The sequence below is a fragment of the Halichoerus grypus genome, chromosome 9, assembly GCF_964656455.1.
Source record: "Halichoerus grypus chromosome 9, mHalGry1.hap1.1, whole genome shotgun sequence".
In the NCBI taxonomy this organism is placed as follows: Eukaryota; Metazoa; Chordata; class Mammalia; order Carnivora; family Phocidae; genus Halichoerus; species Halichoerus grypus.
Window position 1 is genome coordinate 27,277,031 of NC_135720.1, and position 11,041 is coordinate 27,288,071.

The window sequence follows — 11,041 nt, forward strand, 5'->3', positions numbered from 1 at the left end:
ACGAGGCACAAAGAGGCATACTAACTTGCCCAAGGTTCCAGAGCTATTAGATGGGACTGGGATTTGAACCCAGGCAGTCTGGTTTCCCACTCCTGTTTTCTCCAGCAAAGGGACTGAACATGAGCATGATCCTCTCTCTCTCCAGGATTCTACTGGAGACACACTGAATAATTTTGCCTCCCAGAACTCTTATGATTTTTCTGTTTCCATCATAACCATTCTTCTTCTTTTGATGTGATTTTTTAAAAAATATGCTAATGTCTCCATTTAGGTCATGATTAAATTGTTCCTCCATCTTTTGGCTTAAGGGATAGTGTTGGCTTCATTATATTTTAATTTTAATAAGCAAGCTCCTTCATATATGCAGACAACAGATCGGTAGTTGTGGGGGGCGTGGGGTGGGCAGAGGAAGTGAAATGGGTGAAGGGGTTCAAAGAGTACAAACTTCCGGCTATAAAATAAATGTCATGGGGATGTAATATACAGCATGGTGATGACAGTTAATAATATTGTATCTGAAAGTTGCTGACAGAGTAGATCTTAAAAGTTCTTGTAAGAAAAAAACTGTAACTAGGTATGGTGACAAATGTTAGCTACATTTATTGGGGTGATTATTTCACAATATACACAAATATGGAATCATTATGCTATACAACTGAAACTAGTAAAATGTTGTATATCAATTATACCTCAATTTAAAAAAAAAAAAAGCAAACTTTTGTTATGATCTTTTATCAACCTGCTGATGTACTTAAACCTGACACGAATGACTAAGGAATGGGGTGTGGTGGAGGTGCAGAGTTTGTGGGTCTGAGTGTGTTGGAGCTATAAAGGCAAAAACAGGGGAAACGCAAGCTGATGATGCTTACAGATTTGTTATTTGCATTCACTGAAATCTAAGCACTTTTTGTCAAAGATATCATCATTTTCTATTAGTCTATAGGAAAATAATACTTGTTAGGAAGGAAGAATTTCTTGTCCCCTTCAAGGTCCTTCCAGCCAGACTAAGAATCAAATTGACACAAGGGTGCCTGGGTGGCTCAGTTCGGCTCAGGTCATGATCCCGGAGTCCTGGGATCGAGTCCCGCATCGGGCTGCCGGCTCAGAGGGGAGCCTGCTTCTCCCTCTGACCCTCTCCCCTCTCATGCTGTTTCTCTCTCTCTCTCTCTCTCAAATAAATAAATAAATAAAATCTTTAAAAAAAAAAAAAAGAATCAAATTGACACGAGACAGATTAACAGGAGAAAATCAAATTTAATTTCGTACATATGAGGAATCCACATGGACATAAAAATTCCAAAGACATGGGGTGCCCGGGAGGCTCAGTCTGTGAAGCCTCTGACTCTTGATTTCAGCTCAGATTGTGATCTCAGGGTCATGAGATCGAGCTCCTGGTTGGGCTCTGCACTGAGCATGGAGTTTGTTTAGTTTCTCTCTCTCTCCTTCTCCCTCTGCACTCCACCCTGCCAACGCACACACACGCACACACACACGTGCACTCTCTCTCTCTCAAAAAAAAAAAAAAAATTCCAAAGGCAGTCAGGCAAAATGAGGTATGTATGTCATTCTGAAGTAAGGAAAAGGAGGTAGGATCTGGGACTTCAAATGGAAGGAATTCAATCCAGGAAAATGAAAGAGAGTAAATGGTAAACAAATGTTTGCTGGGCCTCTCAGAAACAACAGGACACGAAGGACTTTAATCAAACAGGTCCCTCCCTGTCTGCCACACCTAGTTCATGTCCTGGCATAGTTATTTATGCTGACAACTCTCTTCCTGAAACAGATCCTCTATCTAAATTCTTGTAGGCAGTTGTTCGGAGGAAAAGAGCTTTTCCTGACTCTGCTGGGTTTTGATTGCTTTTTAACTCAAAATAGTCTTCATGCCAAAGTGGCACATCTTGGGACGTCCTACCTTTGGCCCCCACATACTGTTAAAAATTTCTGTTTTATTTTCTCCACCACTAGTTTTTGGTTGCTGGATCCCAAGATGAGAATAGAAACTGGTTTTAAGATTTAGTTCAAAGGTTCCCTCCTCTTGTAAGGAATTTCCAGGTCACTCTCCACCTCTTTGAATAGAACTAACATCCCTTCTGTGTTCTCACCACAAACTTCTATTACAAGACAAAGCTGTACTACCATGTTTAAAAAAATTTTTATTTATTCATTTGCCAGAGAGTAAGAGAGAGCACAAGCAGGGGGAGCAACAGGCTCCCCGCTGAGCAGGGAGCCCGATGTGGGGCTCGATCCCAGGACCCTGAGATCATGACCTGAGCCGAAGGCAGCCGCTTAATAGACTGAGCCACCCAGGTGTCTGTGTAATGCCATTTTTGTTTATAATCCTCTGTCTCATAGCATAAGTTCTGTCAGGAATTAATCGTAGCTTATTCTTTAAATCACTGTGGCAGGGGATATCCAGAATATACACAGCTAATGTTTATCTACTTACCTGTCAGGCATGGGGCTAACCACTGTTCACAATGATCTCATTTAACCTTCACAATAATTCTATGTGGAATACATTATTCTATCTCTGCTTCACAGGTAATGAAAGTGAGGCACAGAGAGGTTAAGTAACTTGCCCATGGTCACATGGCTAATTAAAGGTGATGGAAGCATTGAACCCAGGTAGCCCAGCTTCAGAGGCTTCATGCTTGGTCGTTGCACTATGCAGTTTCTCTTCAAAACGTCTGATGATGGCCTGACTCAAGAAAAGACAACAGTCTTGATCACTCTTAAGGAGCAGCTAGGATTCTGTAACAAGATTAACGCTTTTCTACATGATAAATTTCCATGTAGATGAAATTGTTCCCTACACAATTTGAAGTGTCTTAGTCTGTTCCAGCTGCAATAACAGAATACCATAAATGGAGGGGCTTGTAAACAACAGAAATTTATTATGCACAGTTTGGGAAGCTGGGAAGTCCCGGGTCAAGGCACCAGCAGACAGCAGTCTGATGAAAGCCAGCTTGCTGGTCCATAGACAGCCATCTTCTTGCTGTGTCCTCACAAGGTGGATGGGGCAAGGGAGCTCTCTGGGGTCTCTTCTATAAGGGCACTAATTCCATTCAAGAGGGCTCCACCCCTATGACCTAATCACCTCCCAAAGGCCCCACCTCCAAATATCATCAAAATGGATTAGGATTTAACATATGGGTGTGTGAGTGTGGGGGCAGTAAATTATGTTCTTGGCCCTAATTAGGGCCCTTAATTAGGTTTCCTTGTGTAGAGGGGTGCTTCCCAACACCAAGCAATTCTGTCAGTAGCAGGGTATGACAGTTCAATTAATTGATTCCATTTGGGGGCTGAGGTTTTAACAACCAATATATATTTTTTATAAATTGCAATATTGCAGGGCGAAACATTCAGTTCATAGCAAGTAGTAAGAAATTATCCTTTCATTGGTTTGGTTTCTAATCCAAAAAATCATATTATAAATTCTTCATTTATACAAGCTTTCAATTCTCTTTTTAGAGGTCTAGATGATAGCACTTATACATTCTTTGATCAAACTACTAATTATGAGAGCTTGGCAAGGTATCGTTCAAGGTTAATTAAATTAGAAATGATACGAGGTAGAGGTTCCAAGATGGAGTTGCTTATGCTAGGCCAAGTCACCAACCTGGGGCTTAATACCTAACCTAACTGCAGTTTCAGCCTCCCCCAGAAATGTAATTTTACCAATCAGTTGGCAATTTTCTGGTCAGTACCAATCTTTCACACGGGCTCTCTCCATCCCTCCCCCCACCACCCCCAAGGAGGAAGAGAGAATCCATCTAATAAGACCCCCTGTCCTTTCCCCTAAGGGAATTTGACCTTGCCTGAAACAATCCTTTCTTTTCTTTTGCTAGTAACTTCCTTGTCCACTCTCCTTCCTATAAAAACCTTCCATTTCATACAATTCCTTGGAGCTCCTCTCTGCTTGCTTGATGTGGTGCTGCCCAATTCATGAATCGCTTAATAGAGCCAATTAGCTCTTCACATTTACTGAGTCAAATGTGAGGTAATTAAGACAGTGGGCCTGTGGTTCAACAGCAGAACAGCAGGCTGTAGAGAAAATTTGTATGTTTCTGTAGTTAATTTTCTGAGCAAATTTTATTGACCTTTGAGGTCTGAGCTAAAACAAGTCTGGAAGTGAGCTTATGAATGTTTACCTAATGAGTATTCCAGAGAGATTTACCTCCCCAGAGCTTTTTTTTTTTTTTTTTTTTTTTAATGTCAAAGAACAATAAACCCCTTCCAGGACCATGGAGACATCTCCTGGGAAGTAATGCTGGAGACTCCGATTTTATCCTCCCTGTGGAGGAATTTATTTATATCCCAAAGGGTGAGAACCCAGGATCCTTTTCCTTTGTGTTCTAAGAGAGACTTAGTTCATAATGGGAAGCAAAAGATTTCTTTTTGGGGCACCTGGGTGGTTCAGTAGGTTAAGCATCTGACTCTTGATTTCGGCTCAGGTCCTGATCTCAGGGTCATGAGATAGAGCCCGGTGTCAGCGGCAGACTCCTTGCTCAGCAGGGAGTCTGCTAGAGATTCTCTCCCTCTATCCCTGCCCCCTCCCCTCTACTCATGCTCTCTCTCTCTCTCTCTCCCAAATAAATATAAATATTCCCCTTCTTTATCCCTCAGAAGGGGAAGGATGTGCAGATTCATTTTGCAGGGAAAGCTGCCTTCCCCGCAGTAGTCACTGTTATGACATCTGGTTCTCATCACATTGCTCCAGGGGGAAGAATTAAGACAAAGGAGAGATGGGATGACTATTTGCTCTATGTAAATTATAATCTGCTCTGCTCTAGAAACTCTGCATTGGCATACAGGATAATATTAATAAAAACAGATATTAAAAACTTAAAAGGAATATATACTTTGCCTAGAACCAATACAAATAAAACACTGCTGACCAAACAAAACAGGTCTACTGGCTGAATTCAGTCCATGAGCTGCTAGTTTGCAGAAACTAGCATCAAGTGTGCACTGTGTTTGGGGCGATGAAAATAAAAAAAGGGAACCTCATTTAACATGGAGTCACAAAGCCCTGAAGGAAGAGCTCTCAGGAAACTGAAGAACCAGTAGGAAAAAAAAAAAAAAGATAAGAATTATTTTGACAAGGGAAGACATTTTTCACATAGCTATTTTATGTCCTGCTTTTAAGAGAAAGAAGGAAGATCCCTCCCTGCTCAGCAACAATGCACCAACCACCACTTGCAGCCAATGAGAAACCAACACAACCTTGAACTCTTGTTCTTCTCCAGTGAACTTTTGTTCAAAACCCTCACCAATTTCCTCCTAAATCCTAATAAAAGCTGCCCTTCCCTTTGTCTCTTTGGACTTGCCTATGGTTCACCAGAGCTCGCAATTGCAATTCCTTTGCTATTCCCAAATAAACCCGTTCTGCTAGTAAAATAACTGGCTATTTTATTTTTAAGGTTGATGGGAAAATATGCTGTTATATCATAATTTGAAAGGTACCCAAAAGATCCCTTTTCCCAGAGCAAATATTGTACTCTCTATGTACTTGTCAAGACCTCAAGACCTCCAACGTCACTGTTGCAAATACATTGTTTTGCTAGTTAGGAACTGTTACAATGCTAAAATATCTAAGGGTGCTAATCCTAAAAAGAGTTATCAAATGCTGATATCTCTAAATTAAGCTGCTCATCCATCTTTACCCAAAGGAGCTAAGAGCATCTGCCTGTGGATTATCCAACGGTTTACCTAAATGTTAGTCAAAGATCAAGGTAGAGAGAAGCCTTAGGCTGAAGCCTTATGAACCAGGGCAGTTCTAGGTAATTCTCAGCATGGGAGGTCTCTTAGTATGGAAAGAGCAGCAAGAGGGCACTGGGCATTGGTGTGGTGAGGGAAAGCACTTCAAGAGGAGGAAGCACTGAAAGAGGAAGCGGGAGGAGGCCCTGGAGACAAATTGCATGCTTCTTTAAGTCACTTGTTTTTTGTGTTTTTTTTTGTGTGTGGGTTTTTTGTTGTTGTTGTTTTTCCAGCCTCAGTTATGCAGCTAGTGTTTTGTATGATATGGAGAAATGTTTTCTAAAAGAATATGGTAGCTGTCCTTTAAGAGGCTGGCCACACATGGCTGGGAATTATGTTAAGTGAGCTTTTTAGGTTGACAGGGACAGAGACACTCAGATTACCTTTAGTGACGAGGGATTGTGGTGAAGATGTGCAGCCAAGTCAGAAGAGGAAACAGTGAGCCGTGAGCCAGTCCTCAGGGGCCACAGTAAGGGGACAGTGTTCAGGGGACACAGCCGTGCTAGCTGCTGCTGCCACCCTCAGATCAGGGCTTCTTGTTCTCCCCTCAAGGAGGGATCGTCCTTGCTTAGTAGTCTCAAGTTCGATTTTCTGTCCTTGAGTTTGTTGCTTTTTTTCATTTTTTTTATTTCTCCTTACCCCAGCCATTCTCCCTGCCATTGTGGTGTACATTCCAGCTCTCTCAAAAGAGATTCAGGTTGGCCTGACAGAGAGTGAGAAAAAAATCTCAGGTCAATTAACAGAAAACCAAACTGGCAGTAGCTTAAACCAATAGCGCTTTAATTTTCTCCTGTAACAAGCGTCCAGAGGTAGGCGGTTGCAGATATCAGTTCAGCTGCTCAATGCTTACATCGACTCCTCAGGGCTTTCTATCTTTCTAGTCTTCCATTTTTAGCTGTTGGCTTCTTATCTTCAATCATGTTGCCTCATGGTGGCAAGGTGACTGCTGTTATCATGTGTCTACATAGAAGGCAGGAAGATCGGGGGAGGGGCAAGGCTCGCAAGTTCTCCTGCGTCATCTATCACATGCTCTCTCACACACACACACACACACACACACACGCACATACTTCTGCTTGTGTCTTATTGACCAGAAATGTGTCATATGATGACATGTGGCTGCCAGGAAGGTTGGGAAAGTGAGTATTGAGCTTTGACAGCCTCTATCGTGGGAAGGCAGCAAGGCAGAAGGATATTGAGAAAGGTTATCAGCCATCAGGTAGTGAACAAGGTCGGCCACAGTCGACATCTTGCATGTGGCATCTATGGTAGGCAATGCTCCGAGACAAGCCATCTGCTAAAGGACTCTGCAGTCAATGATAACTGTCTTGGAGTAAGAGGTTGATCTGATATGATCAGATGTCAGCACGACAGCTTTCCTTGCACACAGCAGGGCAAGAACTAATAGTCCTCTGGTACCAGTATGATATACAAACGTCTAAATTCTCATCAGTGACCCAATTATAGCTTAGTCAACCATAAATTTAACTGTGTCTGCCACAACCCCACATCTATTCACAAGCTTGCTTTGTTCATTCATATATTTATTCAATAAATAATAGTGTAATGATGGGTGCTTATCTAGGTACAGGGGATATGGCAGTGAAGAAAATAAGGAGTTTACTTCCTAGTGGAAGAGAGAGAGAACTCATGCTCCAGTAACCTCATTGTTCTCTTTGGTAATGATTAGCACAATTTAGTACTTATATATTTGTGGAGAGAGATACATATATCTCTGCATATAGATGGTAATAAGTGCTATGGTGAAAACATAAATAAGTAAGAGGCAGTGTAGAGGCATGGGTAAAGTGTGAGAGGGTAAGGGAGCATTAGGTATAATTTATAGAATAACTAGAATTCAGAACTAAATGCTTTAGCCACAAACTTTTCAATCTGCTGCCTTTAAAGGAAAATGAGCAGACATTTCTGCTCTAGTGAAAAAAAGAAGGAAATACACAGAGCCAGGAGCCAAAAGTGCATAGTTTGTACTACACACTCAGTCTCTGTTCTCATTAGATCATAGTCTAATATCTTAAGTTATTTTATCTGGCCTATTAATTTCCTGTGCTGAGTGCGGCCTTACGAAATGCAGCCTTAGCTCCTGAGTGGCACTTCAGTTTATACTTGGCTTTGGAATTATCCACCTCTTACTCTACGTTGGTTTTTTGTTTTGTTTTGTTTTGTTTTGTTTTGTTTTGTTTTGTTTTAAAAACTCACCAGAGGATATAGAGGGACCACCATATATTTGGATATCCTCCAGCCCTTAGGCACAAGATTTTTACCAAGGCAATTGCCATTGCTCATTCGCCTTCTGTGTGGCTCTATAAGATTTATATATTGGAGTTTAAAGTATATTTTATTGATCATCCTCCTACCCTCTTACTAGCTTGTGAGCCCCAATGCCTCAGTTTTGTCCAAACTAATTCCTTCTTATTCTTCAGGTCATGGTATAATTATAACTGCCTTAAGAAAGAATTTCCTTAAAACTTAGACTACACTAAGTTTCTGTTTACTCTCCTATAAATCCATTGTTCTCCTTGATAAGGATTACCACAATTTCAGTATTTATTTATGTAACAGTTTGATTAAAACTTGTTTAATCCCTCATAGACTGTAAGCACCATGAAGGCAGGGGCCATATCTCTCTTACTCAGCTCCGTATCTCAATGTGTACAGGGTTATATATACAGAGTGGTGGCACCCAATAATATTTAGCAAATTAATAAATATCCTTAGTCTCCAAGTGACTAGAAAGGTGCCTCAGGACAGGTACTATCGTGAATCCTGATTATGAAGTTCTGCCCACAATCCCTTTTAAGAACTGATTTAGCCTCATTCCCCTCTTTGCTGTTGGGAGTACTGCTGGTAAAAACCCTTAACTATCAGCATTCTTTGGATAATGCCTCAGTTAAAGTAATGGAGAAGCCCAAATCATGTCCCCTTTCAGGGGTGGTTTGTATCCAATGACAAATCAATGTTGGGAGTTGAAGGGCCATCCACTCATACCAACTCATGATACCTCTAAAAGACTATCCCAGTTCCAAGGGGTCAGCTGAAGCCTTTGTTAGGATGACATCACAGATCAGTCTCTCCCTCTGCTCAATTCTATTTCTTCCACCTCCTTTCACAGAGGTTGATCCCAAGAGCACATAACAGCATGTCTTATGTGCTAACCGCCCCTGCAGAGTCGACCTCATGGGTAACCCACCCTGTGATGGCTACTAAAAAATGTTTACTTAACTGAATTCAATTTATTTATTCATTTATTTATTTGACAGAGAGAGACAGCCAGAGAGGGAACACAAGCAGGAGGAGCGGGAGAGGAAGAAGCAGGCTTCCCGCTGAGCAGGGAGCCCGATGTGGGGCTCGATCCCAGGACCCTGGGATCATGACCTGAGCCGAAGGCAGACGCTTAACGACTGAGCCACCCAGGAGCCCCTACTGAACTGAATTAAATATTATGTTCTGTCCTACTCCAGCAAAGATCAGTTCTTATTCATCCTGGCATTCTTGCAATGACTAGGTGCCTTTCATGTATGAGTGCTATTGTTTGAATGTTTGTGTCCCCCCAAAATTCATATGTTGAAATTCTAACTCCCAAAGGGGATGGTATTAGGAAATGTGGCCTTTGGGAAATGCTTAAGTCTTGATGGAAACGTCATGAATTGGATTAGCACCCTTGTAAAAGAGGCTCCAGAGAGCTCACTCCCTCTCCCATCATGTGAGGGCACAACTAGAAGTCTTCAACCCAGAAGACAGCCCTCACCTGATAATGCTGGCACTTTGATCTTTGACTTCAAGCCTCCAGACTTCGGGAAATGAAATTCTGTTGCTTATAAGCTACTCAGTCTGTGGTATTTTGTTAAAGCAGCCTGAACAAAGACAGTGGGCGTCATAAATACCAAGGTATTCCCCAAAACTTGGTCTAGATAGAGGTAAAGCATCCCTATTCAAAGTGTGGTCTTAGAGCCAATGGCACTGGCCTTCTCTGTATATTGTTACAAATGCAGAGTCTCAAGGCCCAACTGAATCAGACCAATTGAATTAGAATCTGCATTTTAACAAGATCCTCAAGTGGTTCATATGGTCATTGAAGTTTCAGAAGTACTGAGGTAAGAGATTTATTAATATAAAAAAAAGATCCTGTTAATAATTCCTTTCTAGTTTGTACAGCATCTTAACTTTTTTCTCCTTAAAATTTTGCTTAATGCTAGCATAATCATGCATTCCTTTATTCAACAAATACCAACCAAGTGCCAAAGATTTCAGGGTGATGGAGCTTACATTCCAGAAGGAGGAGAAAATAAACATCGATAGGCGCGTTATCAGAGCGTGTGGGATAAGGAAAGTGCCATGAAAAATTAGTAGGGCAGGATAAGGTAAGGTGAGAGAAGCTGGGTTGTGATTTCAAATTTCTGCAGAGCCATGATAAGAAGATACTTGAGGCAGGTGAGGTAGTTAGCCGTATACATATCTGAGCACAAGCCTGGAGTGCTCTAGGAAGGCAGAGGCCATTTGGCTGAATAGGAATGTGAGAAATGCAGAGTAATATGGTCAGGGAGGAAAGAGGGCAGATCACAGGATGAGAGGCTGCTTAATAAATCGCTACGTGATCCTTAATCACTGAAAAGATAACACAAGTTGCTTTTCCTCCAAGGATGAAGTAGTTCTTGGCCAAGCCAGTTCTATGTAGGCTGTGGAAGTCTGCACAAACCGTTTCACCACTGAAGCTTTAGTGTCCTCAAACACAAATGCAGGATTAGAGAAGGCATTTAGGGTTCTTCCTGTTCTAAACTCTCAGGCTTCCAGACGCCTTGATGGCGAAGTCTAACAGGGTTAAAGTAAGGATCGTGGCTCGGTTGCGGCCTCAGGAAAAGTTCTGCAACCCCTGAACACTGTAAAAACAGAAGAAGAATCGCGGAAGGTGTTGCCAAATCGAAAGAACCTAACCTTTGGATCCAAGTTCCTCATATACCTGTGAGCCCTTGTCATGACCACCGACTTTCACGCTCTTAACGCCTCCAGGAGCCCTTGAAGCCGGCCTCTCCTGGCCTTCCCGTCCTAGTCTTGCCTCCCAGCCAACGCCCGGTTTGGCAGTCCCTGTTCCCGTCTGCCCGCTCACGTCCCGGTTCCCAGCCGCTCACGTCCCGGTTCCCAGCCTCCAGCTCCGGGATCATGCCCTGACCACGCCTAACGGCTCTGTCCCCGCCTCCCCGTCCTGGCCCCGCCTCACGGCTCTGGCCCCACCTCCCTGCCCTGGCCCCGCCTCCCCGCCCTGGCC

At 42.5% G+C, this 11,041-nt stretch overlaps 1 long non-coding RNA gene across 4 annotated transcripts in view; it reads right to left on the bottom strand.

Annotated features, from left to right (window-relative positions):
- The window catches only part of LOC118539361 (uncharacterized), a 63,869-nt gene extending 52,890 nt beyond the window's left edge, over nucleotides 1–10,979 (bottom strand). The window contains exons 1-3 of one of the 4 annotated variants that reach the window (XR_013441084.1): nucleotides 10,736–10,979; nucleotides 6,611–10,655; nucleotides 1,235–6,463 (exon numbers count right to left, since the gene is read on the bottom strand). This is a non-coding gene — a long non-coding RNA (uncharacterized LOC118539361). Of the gene's footprint in view, nucleotides 1–1,234; nucleotides 6,464–6,610 lie in introns of those variants that run through there. The other 3 variants (XR_013441085.1, XR_013441086.1, XR_004919133.2) reach the window with 3 other exon arrangements.
- Nucleotides 10,980–11,041: the final 62 nt, after the last annotated feature.